This window comes from Anas platyrhynchos, chromosome Z (assembly GCF_047663525.1).
Source record: "Anas platyrhynchos isolate ZD024472 breed Pekin duck chromosome Z, IASCAAS_PekinDuck_T2T, whole genome shotgun sequence".
NCBI classification, from domain to species: Eukaryota; Metazoa; Chordata; class Aves; order Anseriformes; family Anatidae; genus Anas; species Anas platyrhynchos.
In genome coordinates, this window is record NC_092621.1 from 83,049,183 (window position 1) to 83,062,500 (window position 13,318).

Sequence of the window (13,318 nt, forward strand, 5' to 3'; positions counted from 1 at the left end):
GCTCCTGTCTTTGAGATAGGTGTCAACTATCTTACTGTGGAGGGACTTGTATTTTGCATAGCAAGGACATCCATCCGATTTACATGATTTTTGTGCTCACATCAGAAAGCTATCAACAAAAAGGGGGGAGGAGACAACATCATCTACTTTAAGAATAATCTGCTACTATACTCAGTCTAAATTTAAGTACTGCTTAAAGATTTTATCATTTCCTGTTGTAAGATTTTGCCAGGAGCATCATTTATACTTTTTTCACCAATAACACAAGTAGAATTGTGAAAAATAAATAGATAAATAAATATTAAACTTTGTCAACATGACGGCATTACAGACATAAACATAAAGATTTATTTCTATGTGTTTTTGGAGGAGAGCATGGAAGGGAAATTAATTTAGGACAGGGAAGAATGAGTATTAAAAGATAACTTTTCCAACCTGTTTCATATGGTCTTGTCTTGGAAAGGACATAACATAAAAGGTATTTTCAGAGACCTATATTAAAAACAAAAATCTGTGCCATCTCAATCTTTTGATTAAAAGGCAAAAAACTTATGTGTTTATGTATTTAACTATAAAAATCTTTTACTTGAACAATGAATATGGAATATTAGATATAAATTGGATTGTGATGGTCTGGGTCTGAAATTGGACCTGAATCTGAAAGAAGCATGAGCAATCTAAGGGTTTCTCATCACAGAAAGATGTCTTATGAAGTAGTTTTCCAACCACAGAATTACTTTATTATAGTTTTGCAAGAAAATGGGATCATAAATGCAAGAAGAATATCAAGTGTAAACACAGAGAACATTCATATGGAGCATGGTAAGAAACACGATGGTAAAGGTATCATGCATAGATCTCAAAGGAGAATTTTCTGAGGGCTTTTTTTCAGACACAGCACAGGGGACAAATTTATGACAGTTAAATGTGAATGAACAAGAAAATTACATTTGAGAGCACTAGACAGACCACCAAACTACTCCATTGCCAGCCTCACAGACTTTCTACAGCCACCAGCACAGCCAGATAAAAGATCAACCAGAAACACAAATGCTTCTGGAAAACTGCATGCTATGGCTCAGCATCTGGGCTGAAAATCTGTCAGGTTCACTCTCTGGGTACCCAAAGTGGCTGGATCAGATGCTAGACTAGGCAGAAAGAGAGTGGGCAGCATGGCAGGGGTTGCACAACAGGCTTTGGCAGAAGGAAGTGTGGTGCCAAGTGTACAGAGAAACTGCAGACCGACCACTGAGGATTAGAAAAGACAGCCACTGAAGATAGCCACTGAAGTCTGTAAGCACCAATTGTGCAGGTTTGCTAAGCAAGAAATAAACATCTGTTCAATTACTGAGATCTAGGTGCTTAATGAAAATCCTGCAGCCTTACCTTCTAGAATCTCAGGAGAGGTTCAGGAGTCCTGGAAGCCCAGCTTTCACCAGCTTAAAAGTGTATTGTTTACAGCTGTGGCCACTACTAGATGGATGTTTCCCTGGGAAATGTGAGAATGGTTGACAACTGTTGTTTGCTCTGCTCATCATGGATGATTTTCCCAACCTCCATGAGTAAATGGGTTGTCCTGAACAGCAGGAAGGATTATGCACTTTCTGTGTGGTATTTGAAGAGGGATAAAGGTGGATAAATGAACAACAACAAAAAAATGAACAACACACTTCAGAGAATTCTTCTCTAAGAAAGCTGCCCAGCAAAAGCTTCATCACATGGTAGTGTACAGTATCACCATTCATGAAACATACCCCAGTGAAAAGGACAGATGGGCTTTTGCTTGCAAAGTATAATAAGATCAATTATTTACACAAAAAAATGTTGATACTTCACTTCATCCCTATTGCACAAATACAAATGTTATATTTATCTCCAAGAAACTCACTCTGGAAAAATTATGTCTGTAAGAAGTTGGTTTGGGGAAAAAAAAAATAAAGGATAAGCCTAAAAGTTTAAGCTATCAGGAATGTTCCCATAGTGTAAATAATCATAGTTTTAATAGTGTTGATGTACACATACAGCTGTAGAGAAAAAGTATTGCTTTCATCTCATGCAGCACCAACGTCTATCTAGAAAAAGTTGCTGCACACACACACTGCTGGGCAGATCCTCTGATGATGGGTTTGGCAGAGACCTGAAAACTTCTAGCAACAGGAAAGGAAGGTTTTGGTTTGTTCTCTGTTGTGGAGTTGCTGCTTGTTTCCTTCTAAAGGAAAAATGGTTTGCAAACCATTTGGTGAAATTCTTAGAAAGCAATATTTTGATAAGCAAACTTTTGAACATGAATGCCTCATTCATAGATATTGGGCTTATCATTTTTGAGCTTATCAGTTTTTCCCACAGACAGGTCTCCTTTTCTACCTCTCCATTTCTACTTCCCTTGCACACATTTTACAGGTACTTGTCGTCCTCAAAAAGTGGATGTCTGAAATGTTCCTGCCTCTGTCAGACAGAAGTGGAGTTGGTGATTTGGTTTTATACCATCATTAGGGTGCCTGCTCAACAATACCACTTTTCTTTGCAGTTGCTTGAGGCTTCATGGATCATGCTTGTACTTTAAGGCAAAAACAGGTGAAGACAGACATGCAAGGAACAATTGTTTTCAGAAGCAGGAAAAAAAATATAACTCCAGTTAACCCATTCAAAATATGTTGATGGGAGAAAAATCTCTCTGACACTCCATATTTTTTTAGAAGAAAATAAAAGATAAATTTCCAAGAATAAATCACAGATAATACATTTCAATATTTTTAAGGAAATTTTATATGTGCACTTTCCTGAATATGAATTTTGGGGAAATGTTGGGTGCTGCACAACCAATATTACATGGGTACTACATTTTGTATATGCATGTAATTTGAGTTGCTTTTTGGCCAAATATATGCAAAGTAACCATGATCACATGCATTTAGAAAACAATTAAAATATAGCTCCACTGGAGGTGTGAAAAAATCTGAAGAAAACCTCAGTACAATGGGCACCATGAGAAAAGAGCCCTAGTAAAATTCATCACTAATTTTATACATTTTATACAAATGTATATAAACATTTGTTTATATTGTATATACATATTTTTATATCATTTTATAGAAATTTTAAAAATCCTCAAGCAGTTCCTCTTTAAACTAGCTGAAGATAAAATGATATTTTTTTTGATCAAATTATGGCATCATATTCTGACGACAAAAGAGATTTTACTAGTGATATAGAACTTTGGTCCTAATAAATTTTGTAAGAATAAAATGAGTTAAACTGGAACTAATTTCTAAAGAACACAAAGGTATCAGAGGGTCCTGGTCCTGGAAACTATGTATATATATTATATTTAAGAAAGGATTATGAAATTGTACTAAAGTATGTCTACAACTGTCTACTGATGGGACTTCTTTGGGTTCTGAAAAATAATTTAGGTCTAGGATGCATTCATAATGCCTTTACTTCCTTTGAAAAAATGTTGATTAATAACCAAGTAATTAACAGGGAAAAAACAAAAAACAAAAAACACGGATATTTAATTGCAAGGTACTGACATCCTTTTGTGGGGTGTTTTCATTGAGGATTCCACAAGGATGTTGAGAGGCTGCCTTGTGATACAGTTGAATCAGTGATACAACAGAGTTCAATATGATATTATAGAACTTCCAAATTTAAACTGAGTACTGAAACCAAATTCAATGAACATGACTTATTTTTCACCAGATGTCCATGTAAATCCTTAGGCTTACTGTCTATGCAATAATATTTTGTTTATGGATCATTATGCCATAAGAATTAGAGATTCTAAGTTTAAAGAACTGAAAGTTAAAACTGTATGGTTAATGGAAAGCATGTGAGTGCCATGACTATGCCTAAGTGAAACCCGGAATTCAGAGCTATTAAGAATATCTATCTGGCTATCTTGAAGCCAGAATGATGAACACATTCTCCAGTGTTGCCCTTCTCCCCACAGTCTCCCTCCTGGCAATCGGCCACAATTCCAGCATCTCGCAAGCATAGAAGGTGGTCTTTGGCCTGACACAGTCCTTCTGGAGCTGCTCTACTCACACACTGAGCTTTAGCTCTCCCAGCCTACGAGCATCACAGAAACGGTTAAAAATAAATAAGTAAATGGGATGGCATGGTCCAATATTCATGTACTTCTTGGTTTTATAGCAGGAAAATGTTAATTACCTCTGAATTTGGTAAATCTTTTTAATTTTTTTTTATTTTTTTTTTTTTGACAGCTTCTTTTTCTCCTTAATGTTACCTCAATCCTATTGCTTTAAACCCCACTTGTATTCACTGTAAAATTATTGATTTATTTACTTTTAAGCTTGTAGCAATGATGCTTTAGAAGAAGCTGACCATCAGATTTCATGTTTTAGGTGTGAATTCCTGAAACCTGAGTAAATATAAGATCCTTTCCTCACAGCACCTTTTTGTCCATAGCAGCACAATAAGGACATGCTCCATCCTCTCCAGCCTCAACTTCGTGAAAACAGACTACAGAAATCAGCTGTGTTGTCACCTCCTTGGGTGCTCATAATGTTAAAAGGATACATTCTCCAAATGCATATGCATATGTGTGCATTTATACTCCACTGGCACTCTTCTTCAACACTTTCTTCATTTTTGACCAATACCTAGTTCTCATCCTAACATTGACACCTTGATCATGAAAACATGGTTTTGTATTTATGATGCTTACATGTAGTACAAGATGTCAGTAGTTCTTCACTATGTTCCGTTTCAGCAGGAGCTAGAGCACTTTCATGTCTAGACCACAAAATAATGCATCTTAGAGTTTACATTCAAGAGCAGGCCTAAGCAACCTGCTGTCTTTAGATTAGAAAATTGCCCCCTGATATATAGTAAAATTATGATGATGATTCCACTTTAAAATTTGAAATTGCATATCTAGCAAGTAAACCTTGTATTTTATTTTATTTTATTTTATTTTATTTTATTTTATTTTATTTTATTTTATTTTATTTTATTTTATTTTATTTTATTTTATTTTATTTTATTTATTATTTATTTTATTTTATTTTATTTTAAACATAAAGAATCATATTGATAGATCTTTTTTTATCAGGGAACTAATTAAATTTTGACAGCATTCTTCTTATAGACTGTGGTGATCAGTTGTTATATTAAATATAACGTGTCCTTTAATACAACAATAAAATCGACTAAGAATTAGCTCTGCCACTCAAAAGAATGATGGGGGAGGGAAGGAAAGATCACCAGAATAAAGACAAGATTTTAGGGAAAATATTAAAAACCATACCACTGGTGTATCTCTAACAACTTTGGACTTCTAATGTTTCAGTGTCTTCAGTGCAGTAAACAACAACTATAATTAGCACAATAATTTGGTTATGTATAAAGATGGTGTAAAAAGAACAAGTGGAAAAACTCAGCAGAATGAGGTTCACAATGAATCTGAGTACTACTGATTAACATTAGTTTTTGAAATGTTAATTAGTTTTACACTTAACAGCTTGTCATTGTCTAAAAGGGCATAGGAGCAAACCTTCCAGAATGAAGGCTGAGGAGTTTTTAACTCTTTGGTGACAGGAATTGGCGCACATTCCTTTGCTATCAATAGCACTAAGAACAGACAAAAATTAATTAGCTTTGGTGATCAGTAAGATAAAAGAATGTAAGTATATGAATTAGTTAGAAATAACAAGAATGAAGGAAATATTAAGTAAATTAAGATGTATGCAGTATTTACTGTCCATAGGCTACTATCATTTCCCTTATCAGGACTGAGAACTTTCCAAAATTATGAAATTATCTCCCTATAAGAATGATGTCTAACAATGTCTACAATTGCTTTACTCATTTAAGTGTGACTTTATGGCACATTAAAAACTGAGATGTATGTAAAATTGAAGGACGTAGAAGGGATTAGATAATAGTGATGCAGAAATATGTTTATTGATTATATTTTCAATTGCTTAAGACTTTTGGGTGAAGGGGAGATGGCACTAAACATATTTTTTTCATATTTTTCTACATTTTCAATGAACCCACCACAAAAGAAAAGGGTTGGGGACTCAGTAACATTTACTGTTGAGCATCATACACAGCCCCCAAGGTAGCTAATAATGCCTCAGATGTTACTTTAGTGATTTATGGGCCAAATGTGAACAATCACAGATCTGGGAAGCACAGACAGCCCGGCTGGCTGTTCACAAGGACCAGTGATGATGCAGAGTTTGTAGTGCTGATCTATCTTCATTGCCCCAAAAGTTATTCGCCTTGGCCAGCCTGTTGCATCCCTGGAGCATGTTGTGTTGCTGCCAATTTCTCATGTGTTTCTGAAGGCTTGCTTCTCCCAGCCTGTAAGTAGAGCAAAATTCCTGTGCTTCAAGTTCATGTATATCTTTTCAGTTACCAGAGAAGTGCAAAAATGCAATGCTAAATTTGAATTAGACAAACCCATAAACACCCCATTTAGATTTCAGGTTGGCCACCAAGCTCAGAGAACTTGGCAAAGCAACACAGCATCCTCCCACTGTGCTATGGGAGTGATATCCTGTCATGTGGAAGTAGTCTTGGCTTGTCCCTGTAGTTTGCAGAACACCTTTCTAGATTATTGCAATTTGCAGCATTTGACAGATTTAAGCAAAAATAGAAATTCTTTTACTGGTGCAAGTTTCTGTGTGAAGACTTCAACTAGTTTCACTTTGCAGACAGGCCAAATTGTTTCTAAATGTAGAGTCTGGATAGGAAAGGATTTTCTATTTTCTTTCATTTTGATGTTTTTATGAGGGGGATGTTCTGGTAGTGGCTATACTTTAATGAAAAATACTGTCTATCCCATTATTTTTATTCAATCATTTATTTATTTATTGTTAGATGTCTTCTCACCTCCCATAAGGTTTTGCAATTAGTAAGTTGTAAGTGAACTTTTGCTAAATTTAAAATACTTAATTATGGAACTTGGTGCCCTTGCAAATACTCTCATCTCAATTCCTTCTTTTCCCAGAAAAATTAATCTAAGAGAAAAGTGACACATAATCTAAATTATATCAGGATATGAAATATTTTTATTTAAAATATGAAATAAAGAAAAAGTTAACTGTACTCTGTTTACAAGCCTTAAAAATTTCAAGTCCTTTTTCTGCTGCATGCACATCATCCAAAAAAAAAAAAAAAAAAAAAAAAAGGAAAAGTCTTTAGAAAGTGCAGAAGCTGCATTATCTATGTACAATGTGGTTATAATACCACATTGGTCAGCAACTATAATGTAAAAGGTAAGAGTTTTATATGCTTCTCAGAACTATAAAGGAAGTGTGAGTGGATTTTAAACATTTTGATTAGCACCACAAAGATTTTAATGCTTTATTTAAACAGTTTGCTATAGGGCAAACACATTTGCTAGACAAGTAAAATGAAAGCATGGGCATCAGTTTCCCTGTTTTCTATTAAGTAATGTTGCGAAGTAAGCAGAAGTTGGACTCAGATATCAGATAATTATCTCCACACTATGTGTCACAGTAAATAATTTTAATTGGTTTAACTTCAGGGACCATTACTGGCCTAATTAGAAACATGAAAAGGCTACAAGTATTAGGAAATATCCTGAAGGAATGAGAACATTAGCAATTCTGTCAAGCCATTTTTAAAATAGTACACAGTAGCAGGCACATTTCAGTAAAAGGCAGATTATTTGAAAGGTGTTTTTATGAAAACAGTACTTGTGGGTAGAAGAAGTTGATGGGTAAGCACAGAGATTTTGTAGTGCTTGACATCTGTTACTACTGTTAGAGATACACTGGACTTATTCTGATTACTGTTTTTGAAGACACAGGTTCATTTTGTGCTGTGTAAGAGTTGTGAGAGCTTGGGAGATGTGGGGAAGCAGGAAGACTCCCCATGGCATGCAAGCTCAGTTGGTTAAGAGGAGAAAAATAAAAAAGGGGAAAATAAATAAATAAATAAATAAATAAATAAATAAATAAATAAATAAATAAATAGAAAGCAGGTTGTGTGGAGTTTGGAAGTGTAGGAAGTTTGGAGGATTTTAATCAAAAATATTTGTCAGTTTCTTCAGTGCCTCAGTAGAGGTATATAAGTATGACTTTGGGGCTTTTCACTCTCCATCTCTCTCTCAAGTTTTTGGATCTTCCATGAGTATTCACACTCCAAATCTCCAAATGAGATCATGAGGTAGTGATTGTGCCTGCTTGTTTACGCACTTCAGAGATTCGTGTGCCTAAAGCAAGATTTAAAATTTCCTAGCCTCTGTGTGAAGTCCTTATAGCTCTTTAACTCATTTGTCACTGAAAGCCAATGAACAAACACTGGTAGGCACAAGAGGAATTATTTAATAGATCTCAGATCTCAGTACTATATCCACTCTTGCAAGAGCCCAGATGGAGAACTTTACTCCATCAGCACTGAATGGGGCTTCTGTAAAGGTTACAAAATAAATTGGGTCATTGCCCATTGTTTTCCCAAACTTTGGATTTGCTCAGCCGCTTCACTTGATTTCACAGAATCATAGAATCACAGAATGGTTTGAGTTAGAGGAGACCTTAAAGCTTATCTCATTCCACCACCCTGCCATGGTGGCGAGGCAGGGACACCTCCCACCAGATCAGGTTGCCCAAAGCCCCATCCAGCCTGTCCTTAGGCATCTCCAGGGGTGAGGCATCATTTGCCTAGTTGTCCTGCTTCCTAAGCGTTTATTAGTCACTTAGACTATTCCTGGGGCTTACTTGCTTTTCAGATGTGACAGAGCACCGAATGAGTTGCAATTGTACATTTTGGAGTCTGGACTAGGTAAATGAGGGAAAACATGCTAATGAATAAAATTGAATACAGAAGTTGCTGCCTAATCCATACAAATTGTTCATTCTGGTCCCCTTTCCTACAATATTTCATATAATACGCCTGAAGTGGTACAAGATATAATACAGGGGAAAATTTTTTATGACAACCTTAGGGAAAATCAGTGTTATGCTCCTTGTTTACCAAATGAGGAAGGGTTAGGAAGGAGGCACAGAGATGGGGACAGCCGACCACCTTTGGTGTTTTACTTCTGGAGAACAGGGTAAAGGATTTAAACAGCCCGTGCTCTTTGAAGGGTTGATCAACACTTGCCACCACTACAGCAAAGGGTACTTTTATTGGTATTTATATGAATATCTCAAGGTATGCAGATGTAAAATATACATATAATCTTTTCTGTTAATCTCTATTCTACTGTTAACCTGTGGGAATTCACAAACATAGCTGAAAATAAGTTTCCAGTGTTGCTTGTCTAAATCTTAATAATATTCAATGTCAATTTGTTCTATAAGCTGTGTACCACCTAATGAGATAACTCCTTTTGTATTTTTATCTAGTTTCAGTGAGCTTTATTTTGTTCTCATAGAAAAAGAGCTTAGTCTACCTCTTTTGTAGCTTTGCTTTGTCAGGTTTTTCCTGTCCCCTGCTAAACCTACCAATTTCAATTCTCACAGACTGTCTGCACAATATAGCTTTGTTTTGCCCAAGCTCTTCTTTGCCTACCTCTAAATCATACATTAGAGAGCCATCATCACAACACCAAATGTATTATATTAAAGTACATCATTTTCCACTGAACATTATTTTTATTTTATATTCTGTTCCTTCTGTAGTATCATTTGGTTTATGTTTTTTGAGGAGCATTGCTTATTGAACAAAAGTTGGCATTGATTCAGTCAGTGTTTTTCTGGTGGAAGAGCTCTTACTGTGCTTAAAATGTGAAAAAAGCCAATAGATAATGCATACAATACAAACATAACTTGATCTAGTACTTTGGTGTGGACATGATGAAATTCATGAAACTGCTGAAATTGTGAGTTTTTTTAGGTAATGAATGCATGAGCACTGTAATGAGTGCCGATTTTCTCAAAATATTATCTTGAATATACCAGCATTGTCACATAAGACAGAGTAAAGAATTTCAGCAAAAAAATGGTTTTTTGCTACTGATTAGTTTTCTAGCTCTGTTTTCTAAAATGTTTAAATGCTACCTGATATGTCTAACCTAAAAAGTTAATGTAACAGCAGAGCAGCAGAGGTTAGAAGTACACAAGAAGGTAATTTTGGATATATAATAAAAGCATCAAAAGAGTTTCTCAGTGGCAACACAGTCATCTTCTAAGAAGGAAGGTGTTTTAATGGCAAGGTCAGGATCCGGCCTTAGCTAGTATTTTCAAGTGAGACCAAAGTGCTTCACTGTCAAGAATTCAGTTTTCATTTTGTGTATCCTTAATAGTTGAGGATAACATTGCTCATAAAAGAAGGTTCAACTGGGGACCATTCCCTAGGACATTATTTAAATTCAAAGTTTAGTTTCTGCTCCGTCTTTGTCTTAAGAAACTGATTTGCCATTTTGAAATCTTTGCTAAAGTATGAAAAAAAAAAAAAAAAAAAAAAAAAAAAAAAAAGTTGTATCTTTGGAGGAATTATCTTTCTACCAAATCAGAGTAATTCTTGGAGTCCACTGTAGACCATATCATGCCTATGTAGTAGCTGTGGGACTTGTTAAAGTATGATGAAACATAGAAGGGATTAAATAAATAAATAAATATAAATAATGCATGAGTGAATGTGATATCTATCTTTTTCCTCTTAAGAAACTTTTTCAAGTATCCTAGATTGTACTCTTCCCCACCTTGAATTTCACCATATCTTTCAGAGATGCTGCTGAATAAATGAAGATTAATAATAATAATATAATTATTATTATTATATAGTCCTGATGTCAAAAAAGAAAATATGTTTTCACCACCTTTATAAGTTTAGAATTGTATTTGAACTTTTTCTCCTTTCCAAAAATGCACTAAGAATTTGCAGTGATTATTTTATTCTCTACCTTCTTGTCTAAGTTTCATTAATGTGGGATTGTTTATTTCATTTATATTTTACTGGCTTGCATCTGTGAGTAATTCTGCATTTTCAGTCTTTTTTTTTTTCAAATAACGTAGAGCTGAATCAGAGTTTATATCTTTGACTATCTCCAAGTTTCTTTATCTGTCCAAGGCAGCAGGTTTCTTATTTGACAGCCTTATAATTACAGAAGTAGCTGCATACTAATGATTCAGTGCTTACATAAACAACTGGCCTTGGAGAAATCTAATGAACTAACTTGCAGGATTTGATTTTGCCTAATTAAATGTAAATAATGTTTAATGTTGTATGTGACAGGATTTCTCTGGAAACTTATGGAGTTTTTTATGTAACCCAAGTGCTGATATGAATTCAGAGTGAGGGCCACGAGGAATGTTATGAAATTGCACATCATGTTTTGTTTTCAATAGTTATACACCTACTGTGCATAAGCATGTGGCAAACTCTGAACTCTCTCAAATATGGCAATCTATGAGCATATCATTTGAATCTGAATCACCTGGGTATCAATTAAAAACATTTATTCAACATTTATCTTCTTTCAGCCTTTCAACAATATTATGTTTCAGCAACCTGAAATGTATTTGATAATTAGATACAATAGATTCAAAACAGGTGAGGTTAGATCATCAGTTGCTGGGACTCAGTTCCATTGTAAATGGACATTTCATAAGTACAATTCACAGTAACATGTAATTTACTTTTGTCACCAACAGTGGTAAGTTGATTTATCTGAGATGATTAACCCACTTTAAAACTACTATTTACAATATGTGTGTGCATATACCTGTTTGTGAATGTGTACACATGTGCATGTGCATATATGAATTCATTAGAGTTTTGCTAATGTGTGCTGATATTCTGAACATCCCTTTAAAATAAATTTTAATAGTTCTACATGAGGATTTAAAACCTTATGAAACATGTTTTTTCAATTGAAATGGAAACAGTTTTATAACATAGGTGGTATAAGTTTTCACATGTCATATGAACTTGTTTGTAATACAAGTTAGTAATCCAGAAGGATAGAACTAGTAACCTCTTGGAAAAGAAAACAGCAGATATTTTTATTCCAGTCTGGACTGCTCCATGTGGTGTCTGTGTAATTTGGGTAATTACATCATGACTGACCTGCCAGACTGTCTAGGAATATATACACCTCAAATTCCTTATTTCTATAAATACCTTTTTAGAGGAATAAAACAGTTAAGGTTTTTGTCTGGAATCATAGCCTAGAGAAGGCTAGTCTTCATTCAGCCAACTGAATGACCTATCAATAATAGAATAAGGCCATTACTTGAGGAAGATACCTTGGAATAGATCATGGGAAATGGCATCCGGTGGCCATTATCTTTTACCATTATCTTTTTCCCTTCCTTACCTTTCCACTCCTTGGGAATCTTCTAATGAAACCACACAACTAAATCATGACAAGATACTGAATGGGAGAACAAGCATTGTCAACCAGAGAAGAATAAGGGTAAGATGGGTAGCACATGAACATGAATGTGTTTGTCCTACATATATATATATATGTAGGACACATATATATATGTGTGTATATATATATAGTATATATTTGTATATATGTATATACATATACACACGTATATGTGTGTATATATATATACACACATATATATACATATATGTGTGTGTGTATATGTGTGTGTATATATATATATATGTATGTAAATCCTAATAAACGCAGAGCGTTTTTGAATACATTAATCCACATCTGTAAAATTGTCAGGGTTTCCCTTACAATGGTACAATGGTAAGTGTTCATATATCTGTCTGTGATAGCAAACTTTAAACAAATGTGCTATCATTCCATGGACAAGTTTTAGGGGTTAAAAACAAGAAAAGAAGCCATCAAAAATTGGTCCTCACACAAGAATCTAAACAAGACCAAGTTTTGAGTGTTGCTTCAGGAAAGTCTGCAAGTATTACTGTTAAAAGAAAAACCTTGACAATTTCAAAACCATGCTGCTTCTCAGTCAGGCTCAACACAGAACATATACTTTGTATTTTAGTCCTGTGTTTTGCCTTATGCCAATGTAGTCCAAGCTGATGTTCTCAAATATATGGAATTTATTTTCATTGGGTGTACTATTGAAATTGTTGGATTAAAATAGATTTTATGGTATTGTTATACATACATGAGGTCAAAGACAGGTTCAATGCATCTTCATTTTTTTGATGTTTAATCCCAACTTGATTATTTTTAAGGATGAATTCAGGGAAGTCAATGCTAGCATATTTTGTATCTTTTGGTTGCTCTGGTTGCTTTGTGTTCTTGAAGGCAGGTCAGATAGGTACAAATCAGTAGAAAAACCTTTACCTAAATGGTATTAATGATATAATATTTTTGAATGAAACTAATATTTGTTGTTCAAAAAGGAAAATTGATAACTTACATGGAGTGCGTTCAGCT